Raw genomic sequence first — 13,641 nt, forward strand, 5'->3', positions numbered from 1 at the left:
GATCTTATGGAATGGGAATGCAGCTTGAGAGGCCTGCTCCTAATTCATATGTTTAAACGTATTTTTGTCTTAAATTTGCAATGTCCTTGTTGTTTCTCTGTTCCTTCTCCTTTGATGATGAGCTGAATGGTCTTCTTCCATACTGCAACATTTCTGTGATTCTCACCATTAGTCTTTACCTTTCTCTCTCCTACTTTTCTTCTTTCTGTCATTCCCTCCTTTCTTTGTTGACTTCATTTCCTATAAGTTCAAAGTCCATTGAAGCATAGAATCTACTCTTAAACTTTTGACTGTTTCCAATGCATTCACTTTTTCTTTCAGCCGTCGAGGATGTAAAGTTTCAGTTTAATTGGTTGCCTAGTTAGACTGTCTTGTTCACCGTTGAGATTCTGGTGAGAAACACTGGAACTGACTTTATGCAGCTCAGATATTAACAATTATTTTCTTGTTAATACACTGTCTTTGAATGAAAACAGGATATAACAGTTTATGTGAAAACTTTAAGTATGAGAATAAAAGAGGTATTGTTCTTTTGTACCGATAAATAATCAGAATTCTCTCAAGTTTTCCACAAATGGTATGAGTCCGTATTTTCTGATACTTAGTCATCGGACAATACCAGCACCATAATAGCTCTGAAAGAAATTTAAACAATGTTAATTGAAATATAGCCATCTCTCAAACTGAGAGATCTATTTTGAAATTTATTTAGTACTCATAATTTCAATTCAAAACTTTCACTGTCTCTAAGTTTGGATGAGCTTGATTAAACCTGCATGACAGGAAGGGTCATAAGACCATTAGACAAAAAATGATAAATAGGCCATTCAGCCCATTGCATCTGCTCCACCATTCAATGAGATCACGGCGGATATGACAATCCTCAACTCCACTTTTTCCCCATAACCGAGAACTCCCTTAATGATTAAAAAGCTGTCTGTCTCACCCTCGAATATACTAAATGACCCTTGCTCAAGTAGAAAAAGTTTCTAATTAACATCTGTTAATTAGTAACCAAATATCTGACTTTCCTGAACATAAAACAGATTTACAGCAATAAACAGTGAGTTGCTAGGTGCTAGTTTTCCTCCTGTGGGAGTGCTTGCATTGTATTGTCCAAAGTCCCATTCTTGCACAATCGGTGTGTAGGACTCGAAAGGTCTCAGCATGAGTTGAGGGAAGAGGAAGTAATGACAGAGAGGGGTAAAATAGTCAACAATAAAAAGCAGAAATGAAGTGGGAGTAGGGAGAAAGTGAACAGTCAATACTGGAAGCACAAATAACGGAAATAATGACAAAGGGCATGAAGCAGTGAAGTTAACACAGAGAGTTCATTTAACAGTATCAATACTTATTTAGTGGAAGAGAACAGTTCAGGGTAAGCAGGCAGTAAAAGTTAGACTAAAAACAGAATGTAATGCAAGGGGGAGAATTTTTTTTTAACAAAAATAGAGATTGTCAGCAATGGAAGAAATTGAAAGATGAAATGGAGATGGTGTATTCTAATCAGGCATGAGGTTTTGCGAACTGGTTCATTTTCTGACCACATTGTTCAGGTGAGAACATAAAGATGTTATGAAATGGTATTGGATAAAACAATACAGTACCTTACAACTCAGAAAAAGGCCACTGACCCAACTGTGTACACCGGTCTCCTTCCAACAATCCAGCCTCTCTCACTTTCTATTACAATGACCTTCTTTCATCTCCTTCTCACAGTGCAATTCATTTCAACAAGACGGGGTGAACAATTTAATTGCTTACATCAAACTACTTCATCTGCAAATCAACAAACTGATGGTTTGGTCAAGTCTTGGTCATAGATCAGGGGTCACGAGCTGAAAGTTTGGAAGTGCAAGCTTTGAGGCAGAAGGTGCCAATACCCCTTTTGTCTGCTGTCTCCCCATCCTCCTGTTCTACCTCTCACTGAGGATTTGTGACTGTTTTCAAGCCTTCAGTTAGGGTCTTGAAGGGAAATGGTTTGGAAAGAGCTGGCCAAAGGGCTGGTAGGTTAAAAAAGCAGATCTTTGTCTCAAAAGCAGCAAGTTGTTTTAATTGTGTCTCAGGTATCGCGGAACGGGAGTGTTCAATGTGTGACCATAAGGGTTGTGGTTGGACACCCCTGTTTTAAATGCCAAAATATTTCATTGTTTATCTATTGGAGCTTTTGTCATTTCCAAATGGCTCCTGGCAGCATAGAGCAGACTTTACCCCCTCACCTCTGAATGTTCATTACCATGATTGACTAACCTTCCAGGTCACTGCTCGGACACAATGTTTTCGTGTATGAGCAGGAACCATTAATATGGTGTATATTCAATTCGACAACAAGCTTTTTTTCAGACTGTGGAACAAATGTCAGCTGAGAAATGACAGTGACACTGGAATTCCATGTCAGCTTCAGGAAATGAGAGTCAATCACTTCCAGAGAGCCTCATTGCGAACACATCATCTCCACCAGCAAGTATCATTCCACTCCTTTGACTTTCCTCTGGAGACAAGATTCTGATCTGTCCCTTCCCGAGACTGATCAAAGGCAGTTTCAGAAAGGAGAAGGGGTGATGTGGGGTAGGAGCATCAAGGACGGCTTGCTGGCACACCCATGTAACCTCTGAGGAATATCAGTCCTGCTCTCCACATCATTTTTATATAGCTCACCTGCTAATTGTCTCACCCTGTACACTCCTGCATGCTATTCCTCCATGCCTTCTCATTCTCACATTTCCCCTCTGCATTTTCCATAGCCATTCATCCTGTTTCCACTATGGACAGACATCAGGAACTACGCAATAGAAATGGGAACTCTTTGAAATTTGATATGAAAAAGTTAAAGTCTTTCAAGCTTTTGAATCCTTTTTGTTTCTTGGTCAATACAAGTTTAGGGTATTTAACTTCGATATTTCCCGCCAATCATAATGTCTAGTACAATACTGGAGAGAAATAAGGCAGACTACAATCAGGCAAAGTTAAAAATCACACAACACCACGTTATAGTCCAATAGGTTTAATTGGAAGCACACTAACTTTTGGAGTGACGCTCCTTCATCAGGTGATGAAGGAGCATCACTCCGAAAGCTAGTGTGCTTTCAATTAACCCTGTTGGACTATAACCTGGTGTTGTGTGATTTTTAACTTTGTACACCTCAGTCCAACACTTGTTCTGTTTGGGATGGTTAGAATTTATTTGCCCCCATTTTTCTGTTTCTCTTCTGAGGTCAGGTCAACATCAGTGAGAGTTGTGTTTGGTTTGCAGCAGAGTAGTGGTTTAGAGGTTGTTAGCTAGTTTCTCATATCTACACTTGTAAGACAGCTGCGGCTGTAGAATCGAGAATCTTATTTTCTTTATATCCTGGTGACATGGGTGTCATTGGCTAGTCCAGCATTTATTGCCCACCTCTAACTGCCCAGTGGGCAGTTAAGAGTTACTCACATTGTTGTGGATCTGGAGACATCAGACCAGATAAGGATGGAAGATTTCCTTCCCTAAAGAACATAGAGTCATAGAGTCATAGAGATGTACAGCATGGAAACAGACCCTTTGGTCCAACCCATCCATGCCGACCAGCTATCCCAACCCAATCTAGTCCCACCTGCCAGCACCCGGCTCATTGTTTTTCCTCACAGTAGTTCATGGTCATCATTAGACTCTTAATTCCACATTTCTATTATTGAAGTCAAATTCCACCATCTACCATGGCAGGATTCAAACCTGGGTAACCAAAATGTTATCTGCATTTTGAGATTAATAGTCTAGTCATTACACCACTAGGTTATCATCTCCTCAATAGCATCTTGTTGTTGCCTGAAAAAGGCCACTGTTTCTGCTGACTTGAAGCCAAATAACTTGACCTCTTGTGGGAGGGTTAGGATTGGAGTCTCGTTCTTTCCTGGGTCTGTAACTCTCCCACTGGACAAACTTGATGACCAGCTTACTGACTGAAGAATTTGGGACTATTCTTCTTACAGAGAAGAAGGATGAGAGAAAATTTAATAGAAATGTTCAAAATCAAGAACGACTAGATGGAATACATTGGAAAAACTGTTCCTATTTGTATTTTTTAAAATGAAGGTGATATAGATTTAAAGTCATGTGCAAATGAAGCAAGGGTGATGTGAGGAAACCCTTGTTCCAGCAGCAAGTAGTTAGGGTCTGGAATGCGCTGCCTGGTAATGTGATGGAGTAAGGTTCAATTGAGGCATTCAAGAGGGAATTGGATGATTATTTGGATAGAAATAGTGTGCAGGGAAATGGGGAGAAAAGACAGGAAATTAGTATTGGGCAATAGGACTAATGCAGGCACAATGGGCCAAATGCCCTCTCTCTGCATCATAACAATTCTGTGAACTTTTCTTTTTTTCAAATCTCTAACAACTTCTTTGATCTGTCACCAAACACAGCAATTTACCCTGACAAATATCCAAGTGGCCAAACAATTGTAAAAACAAACAGACATCTACTCAGAAACCATACCAAAGACAGATAAATTTTCAAAAACCCTTGTGCATTGCTCAAAATATTTATACATTTGTTGCTGAGTTGAGAGGTGTAATAGCTTATGAAACTCAACCAATCAATTTCATAGGGCTCTCTCTCAAAACAGGCAAGAGAAGACCAAGACAATAAAGCCTTTTTTTTTGATGTGCCAGTTGGCCACAAGCAGGTAAGTGGATTTTTATTGAAGTTAAATCGACAGAATAATTTCTTCAAAGGTAAAGGGTTATTAGATCATTTCAAATCATGACATTTGAGTTCCAAAGCACTGTTTCTACAGCTTAAAATAATTGATTGCACTTCTTTCACTGAGAAAAATGCTCTAATGCACTTCAATAATTATATAATGACAGCCAAAGTAATCATTTCAGGAATTTAGATTTAGGTTCACTACGTGTGGAAACAGGCCCTTCGGCCCAACAAGTCTGACCCTCCGAAGAGTAACCTATCCAGACCCATTTCCCTCTGACTAATGCACCTAACACTATGGGCAATTTAGCATGGCCAAATCACCTGACCTGTACACAGGAAGAATGTGCAAACTCCACAAGACAGTCACCCGAGGCTGGAATCGAACTTGGGACCCTGGTGCTGTAAGGCAGCAGTGCTAACCACCATGCCACCTGAGAGGTTAAGGCTTTAGTTAGCAGTATTTAGAATAATGAAGGATGATCTTATTGAAATATACAAGACTCTGAGAAAGTTTTACAGGGGAGATGTTGAGAAGATGTTCCCATGAGAAAGGAGTCTCATACTTGTGATATACAGAATATGATTGGTCACATTTACAACTGGGATGTGAAGGTATTTGTTCTTCCAGAGGATACTGGACATCTGGAATTCTCAACACCAGTGAGTTGTGGAGGTTAGATCACCGAAAATATTCAAAGAGGAGCTAAATAGATTTTACCTGTAATATCGGAGTTGAAGACTATGATGATTTGGCTTAAAAGAACAGATGAGGCCTGGGGCAGATTTGTGATCAAAGAATGGGTAGACAAGTTTGAGGGGCTGAATGGCCGACTTCTATATCAATTTCTTATGTTCTTATAAAAGCAAGAATTGAAGAAACAAGAATATGAAAAGACATTACAGCTCCTCAAATTACATTACTCTAGGACTCTGAACATTTATATCCGGACCACCCTGAATGCCCCTGGTGCTTTTATCCAGGAACACATGCCTAATAAGTTATTCAAATATTCTACACTTCTGGAATAAAATTCTTCCTAATATTTATTTTTAGTATAATTTTTATTTGTTTCAGTTTAGATCCATTGTACAACTTTTCATATCTAATTTATAGGAATATTTTCATGTTAATGTACATTGTAACTCAGTTGGGTTATTTTCTGGACCATCTCTGTCCTGACTAAGGACTGGCTTGCTGCAAATTCTCTCCAGGCTCAGTTTCCTGCACTCACTCTGACCCCAGTTTTGTTTTAGTTTGAATTATGATGTACAAGGAGAGCGTTGTTATTTGATTGCCCTCTACATGCATTCTGAAAGAATTTATTAATCATTTTCCCTAATGACTGTTCACAAATGAATGTTTCCTTTATCAAGGAAATTCAGTGAAATTTCAAAGTGCCTCTTTTCACCATTCCCCGGACAGGGGAGCCATTCCTAATTGAAAGTAAAGATTGGTCACAATGTCACAAGAGGTCACATATGAACTTCTTCTCTACATTCCCATTTCCATAGCAACAGACTCCATAATATTTCTCATATCGTTTGCATTTCATTCTGTATTGGATACTTTGTGGTGGAAGCTCTGATATATTTTAATGGTAGTAACAGGAACATCAAGGGTGTTTTCAAAAACACAATAAAATCAAGTATCTCACATCTTTAATTCAAGTCAGTTGGGAACAAAAGCTTAATACGTTGTTAAAATCTCAGCTCTCTTCAGCCATTACTCATTTTTAAAATCCTTAAGTGATACATCCAGGCTTCCCAATGGATGCTTGAAGTTCTCATCTAAACTTTACCAGGACCAGGGAGAGGCCATCAATGTCCAAAAAAATATTATTTGTTTATCATCAATCAACAGGCATTTCTCTCTTTATTCCTAACTTCTAACTGGGTAATTACATTCTTCACGTGAACAATTTATCTGATTAGGTTTTCCTTTGTCACAAATATTAGGATTATTGAATCAGCTGCCTCGACCACTTTTCACCCTCCTCAGCTTCCACTGAGCTAAACGTTCTCTGAATGACCCCCTTGCCCTTTACTCACATTCTTCTCCTGTTTTTCTCCTATGTTCTCCACCATCAATGCTCAGTAGAAGCAGCGTGCACTGCCTAAAAGGTGCACTGCAGGAATTCACTAAAGATCCTTAGACAGCACATTCCAAACCTACGACCCCTACCATCTAGATGAACAAGGGTTGTAGATACATTGGGAACACCACCCCCTTCAAGTTTCCTTCCAAGCCACTCACCATCCTGACTAGGAAATATATCACCGTTCCTTCACTGTCGCTGGGTCAAACTTCTACAATTCCCTCCTAATTGCATTGTGGGTCGATCCACAGCAGCAGGCGGCTCACCACCTTCTCAAGGGCAATTAGGGATGGGCTATTAGGGATGGGCAATAAATGCTGGCTCAGTCAGCGATGCCCACATCCTACAAATAAAAAAACCTCTCTGCCTCCTGACCTCTCATTGGCTCTTTAGCAGTTCCTCTTTAGCCATCTGCCCAATATCTTCTGAAACTTAAAGCAGGTTATAACCTGTTTGTTTCTGATTCTGCAAAGTGGACTATGTCATTATTTTTATAAATTGAAGTTGTGGAACATTGCTGTTGATCATCTCAATGCAGTTCATGGAAAATCTGTTTTGTGTTATTTTCACACAAATCCTTATCACAGTTTACTTGGCGTACAGTGTCAAATATATCAAAACACATTGACATCAATGTATTGAATAAACAACAGGACATTTCGCCTTGTGTTGAAATTCATTCTCACTGCACCCAGGGCAAGTTCCTTAATCAATGTCAGAATAACTGAATCCTGCATTATTCCAACACACAACCTTATCTCAGAAGGTCAATATTTTTCACTAGTCACTTAAACATGATAAACATTAGTGAAAGTTTACTGATTATATTGTCATGATTGTAGAGATGGACAGGAAAGTATTGTTAAATATATAGTATTTTAGGAAAGGGAAGGGTTTCAGGTAATCCAATTACATCGCTATTCAATTCCAGGAAGATCAATTGGCTTTCAGCTAAATCTTCAGAATATTGATTCAAAAATACAATGATCCAGAGAAATGAACAGCAATTTGTCAGCTGAAGTAAAGATATGATTACAGTCCATTTGCTTGAGATCACACAATGCAATGAACTGAAATTGATAATAATAGAAACAGGTAAATCAAAATCCACCCTCGCCCACTCCCCCACCCCTCCCCCAAAAAAGGGCAAGGAGAGAACTATTCCCATTTCATATTTGCAACAATTCTCCTCCCTTGGTGTCACATGTTACTTTAGACAACCTTATTTTCTACTCCTTATCAGTATTGCCGTTGAACCTTCATCTTCATCAACATCTTCGTAGAACCTCTGTTTCATGTCATTGGATTTTCTAATGGACAGATCCAATATTGACTGAAAATTGCAAATTTCTGAAAAAATGATCTGAAGTAATTCAGATTTTGGAACTGAACAGTTATAACTGACTAAGAAGGCATCATATTTCTTGTTTGAACATCACCCCTTTTGCTTTAAAACTAATGTTTCTTATTAAGATGCTCTCTGCACGCAAATATCAGTCTAAAATGATCATGAATGATGATTCAGCCAAAACAGGAAGCTGGTGACATTTCCTTTTAGATAAAGGTACAAGGTGAACTGTAGCAAGCCAATACGAATTACGCAGGACATGTAATAGATTCATCAACATCCGCTTTGCATGTTTCCTGAGGCTGAATTTCAGCCAGAGTATCAACACATTGTCAATTCCATTGCCCATCCTAAGTTGATCTGCTCATCATATTAATGGGCTGTCATTTGAAATTGCCCTCTCTGACCCCACAGCTTTAGGCATCCAAAGTCAAAAATATAACATGGATACGAATCATATCTAGAGCACTGAGGGAGTGCTGCACTGTTAGAGGGTCAGTGCTGAGGGAATGCCGCACTGTCAGAGGGTCAGTGCTGAGGGAGTGTTGCACTGTCGGAGGGTCAGTACTGATGGAGGGTCGGGGTGAAGGACAGTTGGAACTGAAAAAATGTGGTTGGAGATGCTGTCTTCTGGATGAAATATAAAACTAATAGGTTCAAGGCAAAAGAGGATAAGTTTAAAAGGAGATGTGAGAGGCAGTTTTTTTTACACAGAGGCTGGTAAATGCCTGGAATGTATGACCACACGAGGTGTGGAGGTGGCTGCAACAGCAAAGTTCAAGAGGCATCTTAACAGATACATGAATAGTCAGGAATTGAGGGATGTGGACCGCTTAGAGGCAGAAGGATTTTAGTTAGAAATGGATCATACGTCGACATAGTCTTGATGGGAAGAAGGGTCAAGATTAGAGTGGTGCTGAAAAAGCACAGCAGATCAGGCAGTATCCAAGGAGCAGGAGAATCGATGTTTTGGGCATAAACCCTCATTCCTGATGAAGGGCTTATGGCTGAAACATTGATTCTCCTGCTCCTCGGATGCTGCCAGACTGGCTGTGTTTTTCCAGCACCACACTCTGGACTCTGATCTCCAGCATCTGTAGTCCTTACTTCCTCCTAGTTGATTTCAAACTTCAAAATGACAGGTGATAGAAAAAGCAACACCTCCCTTTCATTGGTCAATGTCAACATCAGAAAAGTGTCAATAATTGCCAGATGTGCATCAAAATGCGCAACAACGGAAAACTTTGAAACTATATTTGATATTTCCCTCAGTGATGGGTTCCACTAAAAATTATTAGGACTGCCACATCAAAGGGCTTAAAGATTTTGATTAAGTGCTATGATTGGTTGTTTTTGTGGAATATTAATTACAATTTCGAAATGGGGTTTAGTCAGTTTTTTTTTCCTTTATTTATTTGTTTTCTTAAATCCACAAACTGTTTTTTTTTTAAAAACCCCAATGCCAAGCTGCACAAATGCATGGGAATGGTTCCTGTTTTGTTCCATGTTTAAAGGCTGGGTTCATTTTTTTTCACTGTGAGAATTTACATTATAAGGATTTTTGCTGCTATTGAAAAATAAATTTTTTTTATTTTGTGTTTTTCCACAGTTTTAGTTAATGCCTGTTTCACATATGGCATCAAATGCAGCTTTCATTTTGCATTTAAGTTTTCTGTTGCAATGTATATCCCGTATTTCTTAAAACTCAGTAAATATTGACACACAAGACAAAAGAGGAACAACAAAGGCTTGCTGGAGACTTGTGGCTGCTTCACAAACTCAGTACAAACTACCTTGTAAAAAAATTGTTGGATTCATTACAGCAATATTTAAAATAAAAACTCAAATCTTATCCTTTTTTTTGTCGTCTTCTTTCCAGAAGCTGCTGAATCTGTATGCGATGTACCTCAACAACAATTTGCATTTATATAGCATCTTCAGGAGTAAATCATCACCATCTTCAGGAGAAACTCAACTGGACTCATCACATAAACACAGTGACTACAATAACAAGTCAGAGGCTAGGAATACTGCAGTAATTATCTCACCTCCTGACTCCCCAAAACTTGTCTATTATCTACAAGGCACAAGTCTGGAGTGTGATGGAATTCCCTCAACTTGCCTGGATGTTTGCAACTTCAAAAGCACTCAAGAAGCTTGACACTATCCAGGACAAAGTAGCCTAATTTATTGGCACCACATCCACAAGCATCCATTCCCTCCACCATCAGTGCTACAGTGATCTACAAGATGCCCTGCAGAAATTCACCTAAGATCATTAGGCAGCACCTTCCAAACCCATGACCACTTCCATCTAGAATGACGAGGGCAGCAGATACATGGGAACACCACCACCTGCAAGTTCCTCTTCCAGCCACTCACCATCCTGGTTTGGAAATATATCATTGTTCCTTCACTATCACTGGGTCAGAATCCCTGGAATTCCCTCCCTAAGGGCATTGTGGGTCTAGCTACAGCATATGAACTGTATTAGTTCAAGAAGGCAGTTTACTATCATCTTCTGAAGGGTCACTATGGATTAGCAATAAATGCTACCCAGACAGCGATGCCCACATCCCACTAATAAATAAACAAAAATCTCAAAACCTGCTGGCTGTTACAGTGATAGGAAGAAATGAAGTCAAGTCACAGAGAGTGGTCTTTATGCCTTAGACTATTCGAAGCAATAGCTTTACCCAGGGGACCATAGAGGAATTACATTCCCATCATGTCCTGGTCTAGTGATACCAGGCACTGAACTGTCAGAGAGACTCTCTGACCAATGGTAGGACAGAATGTCAGGGCTAGATCTCAACAAAATGTCAGGGGAAGCTGTCAAACAAATAATTCTGCAGCAGAAGACTGAATGGGGGAGAGTGAACTAAATGCAGAAATCACTCTCTCGTGTTCCTGTTGTAGTTGAGTGACTGTTAGAGAGCAGCAACTGGGATTAACCTGGAAACACATCAACTCAGAACTGACTGGAATTGGAGGCTGTGTTTGAGACGATGCGAACAACGGACACAACCATAACCGCATCTGCCCCAGAAGCTCAAACACACAACTCCTAAAATCAAAATACACGCAACACATTCCGCCTGAAATTCGGGAACATTCTGGAGATGGGTAATTGCTATGGCCCCATTAATGAAGTTGTCAGTTTCTGGGTAAAGACTGGGACAAAGTTGCAAGATAGTAACAAGGAGCTGGGTTAGGGCTGATATCTCGAGAATACCGTCCTGTGGTCAGACCAGCAACGGGAGCAGGGCGGAAACACTGAATCAACAGCGAATTCTCGAAAGGGATGAAGTTGAATTCGATGCTTAATTTTTAAAGATTAGAACTCGGATCTCCTGCCTCCGATTCCTGCTCGCAACCTTTTCTCAAACCCGGTAACAATCATTAACTACAGCCAGAAACTCGGCGTGAGTGAGAAATTGTGGTACCTTTTCCTGCTCTTGATGTTAACTCCGGGAGTTGGGTTTATTCTCCTTCTCTGTGCCTGTGTCTGTGTTCCGGAATCCTATCCAGCTGGCGTCCTCACTTCTGTAGTTGTAGTTTGAGGCTCCGGGGAGGAGAGTTTCTGTGAGGTCAGGTCCAGAGGAGGAGGAGCGAAGAGCTGTAGCATTTACAGAGCGAGGATTAGACGCTGAGAGACCAGCTCTGCCGACTTTCTTCCCTGTTCCAGTCCCACACTAAATTGCAGGTTTCAGAGAGCTCTATTTCAAGCAAACAAATTGCCAGGGATTCAGATCTTTGCGCCAGTAAAAGTGAAATAAAAGCAAAATCCTGTCGATGCTGGAAAAGTTTCAGGAAATGTTGAAATGTCAGCTGCAAAAACCCATCCAGATTAGACACAAAAACCTGCAGATGCTGGAATCAAAGGAAGACAAGCAGAAGGCTGGGGGAACACAGCAAGGCAGGCAGCATCAGGAGGGGGAGGGACACAGCAAGGCAGGCAGCATCAGGAGGGAGAGGGACACAGCAAGGCAGGCAGCATCAGGAGGGGGAGGGACACAGCAAGGCAGGCAGCATCAGGAGGGGGAGGGACACAGCAAGGCAGGCAGTATCAGGAGGGAGAGGAACACAGCAAGGCAGGCAGCATCAGGAGGGGGAGAAGGTCCTGAAGAAGGGTTACACCTGAAATGATGACATCTCCACCTTCTGATGCTTCCTGCTAGCTGTGCTATTCCAGTCTCCTGCTTGTAGATTAGATTAGATTAGATTACTTACAGTGTGGAAACAGGCCCTTCGGCCCAACAAGTCCACACCGACCCGCCGAAGCGCAACCCACCCAGACCCATTCCCCTACATTTACCCCTGCACCTAACACAATGGGCAATTTAGCATGGCCAATTCACCTGACCTGCACATTTTTGGACTGTGGGAGGAAACCGGAGCACCCGGAGGGATCCCAGGCAGACACGGGGAGAATGTGCAAACTCCACACAGTCAGTCGCCTGAGGCGGGAATTGAACCCGGGTCTCTGGTGCTGTGAGGCAGCAGTGCTAACCACTGTGCTACCGTGCTGCCCATAGAAACCCATCTGCCTCACTAACATTCTTTAGGGAAGGAAACTGCTATCTTTACCTCGTCTGGCCTCCATTTAACTCCAAACCCACTGTAATGTCATTGACTCTTAACTGACCTCTGGGCAATTATGGATGGGCAATAAATGCTGTCCTAGCTAGCTGCACACACGTTCCCTTAGAGGGAAACAGAGTTAATGTTTCCAACTTAGTATGACTCTTCTATAGAACCCTGTTAAATTGGGGTCCCTCATGCTCTTTCAGATGATGTCAAAGATGCTTCAGCAAAGGAGGTTCTGCCTGAGGTCTTGGCCATCTCAACAAGTTCCACTAAAACAGACAATCTGGTATTTATCTGAATGTAGTTATGTGGGATCTTGCTTTGTGCCAATTGGCTACTGTTATTTTTTATATTAGGACAACAACTACACTTTGATCTTATTTCATTGGCTTGAGCTATCCTGGAGATATGAAAGGTACAATATAAATGCAAGTCTTTTATGATTTGAGTAGAAGAAGAGGCACCAATAAAACAGAGTTCAAGCAGTGAATGCAGGTTCCTGATAGTCGGGCAGTGTCTGATGCCAATCACTCTGAGTGATGATACTCCAGCTCTGTGCAGCCTGAACAGATGAAGGAGTGATACCCAAAGATTTGATGATAACCATTTAGAATTATAATCTCTGGTCATATTCCTGGAGGAATCATCGCAAGGCAGCCCCCCTCCAACCCTCACCCCTCAACTCCAATGGTAAACCCTCCACTGATTACCTGAGTTGCGTGGTTCCGATCATCATGCTAATCACAAAATGAACAAAGTCTTGGAGCAGAATCTTCCAGGAGAGGTTGAAGTCCTGCCATTACTTTGAAAGCAGGAGGTGACCTGACTTCTTGCAAAGGGAACTTGGGGCATATTCTGAGGAGGGGTCACCGGACCTGAAACATTAACTCTGTTTTCTTTTCACAGGTACTGCCAGACCTGTT

General features: G+C 41.0%; 1 protein-coding gene across 2 annotated transcripts in view; it reads right to left on the reverse strand.

The window, feature by feature from the left end:
- arap3 (ArfGAP with RhoGAP domain, ankyrin repeat and PH domain 3) overlaps nucleotides 1-11,987 on the reverse strand; it is a 363,864-nt gene extending 351,877 nt beyond the window's left edge. Inside the window, exon 1 of one of the 2 annotated variants that reach the window (XM_087995078.1) lies at nucleotides 11,575-11,987. The gene's annotated coding sequence lies outside the window, so the exon portion shown is untranslated. The remainder of the gene's footprint in view (nucleotides 1-11,574) is intronic. The other variant, XM_087995076.1, reaches the window with a different exon arrangement.
- Nucleotides 11,988-13,641: the final 1,654 nt, after the last annotated feature.

This window comes from Chiloscyllium plagiosum, unplaced genomic scaffold (genome assembly GCF_037043375.1).
Source record: "Chiloscyllium plagiosum isolate Xiang-an unplaced genomic scaffold, Cpla_swu_hap1 HiC_scaffold_16, whole genome shotgun sequence".
NCBI lineage: Eukaryota > Metazoa > Chordata > Chondrichthyes > Orectolobiformes > Hemiscylliidae > Chiloscyllium > Chiloscyllium plagiosum.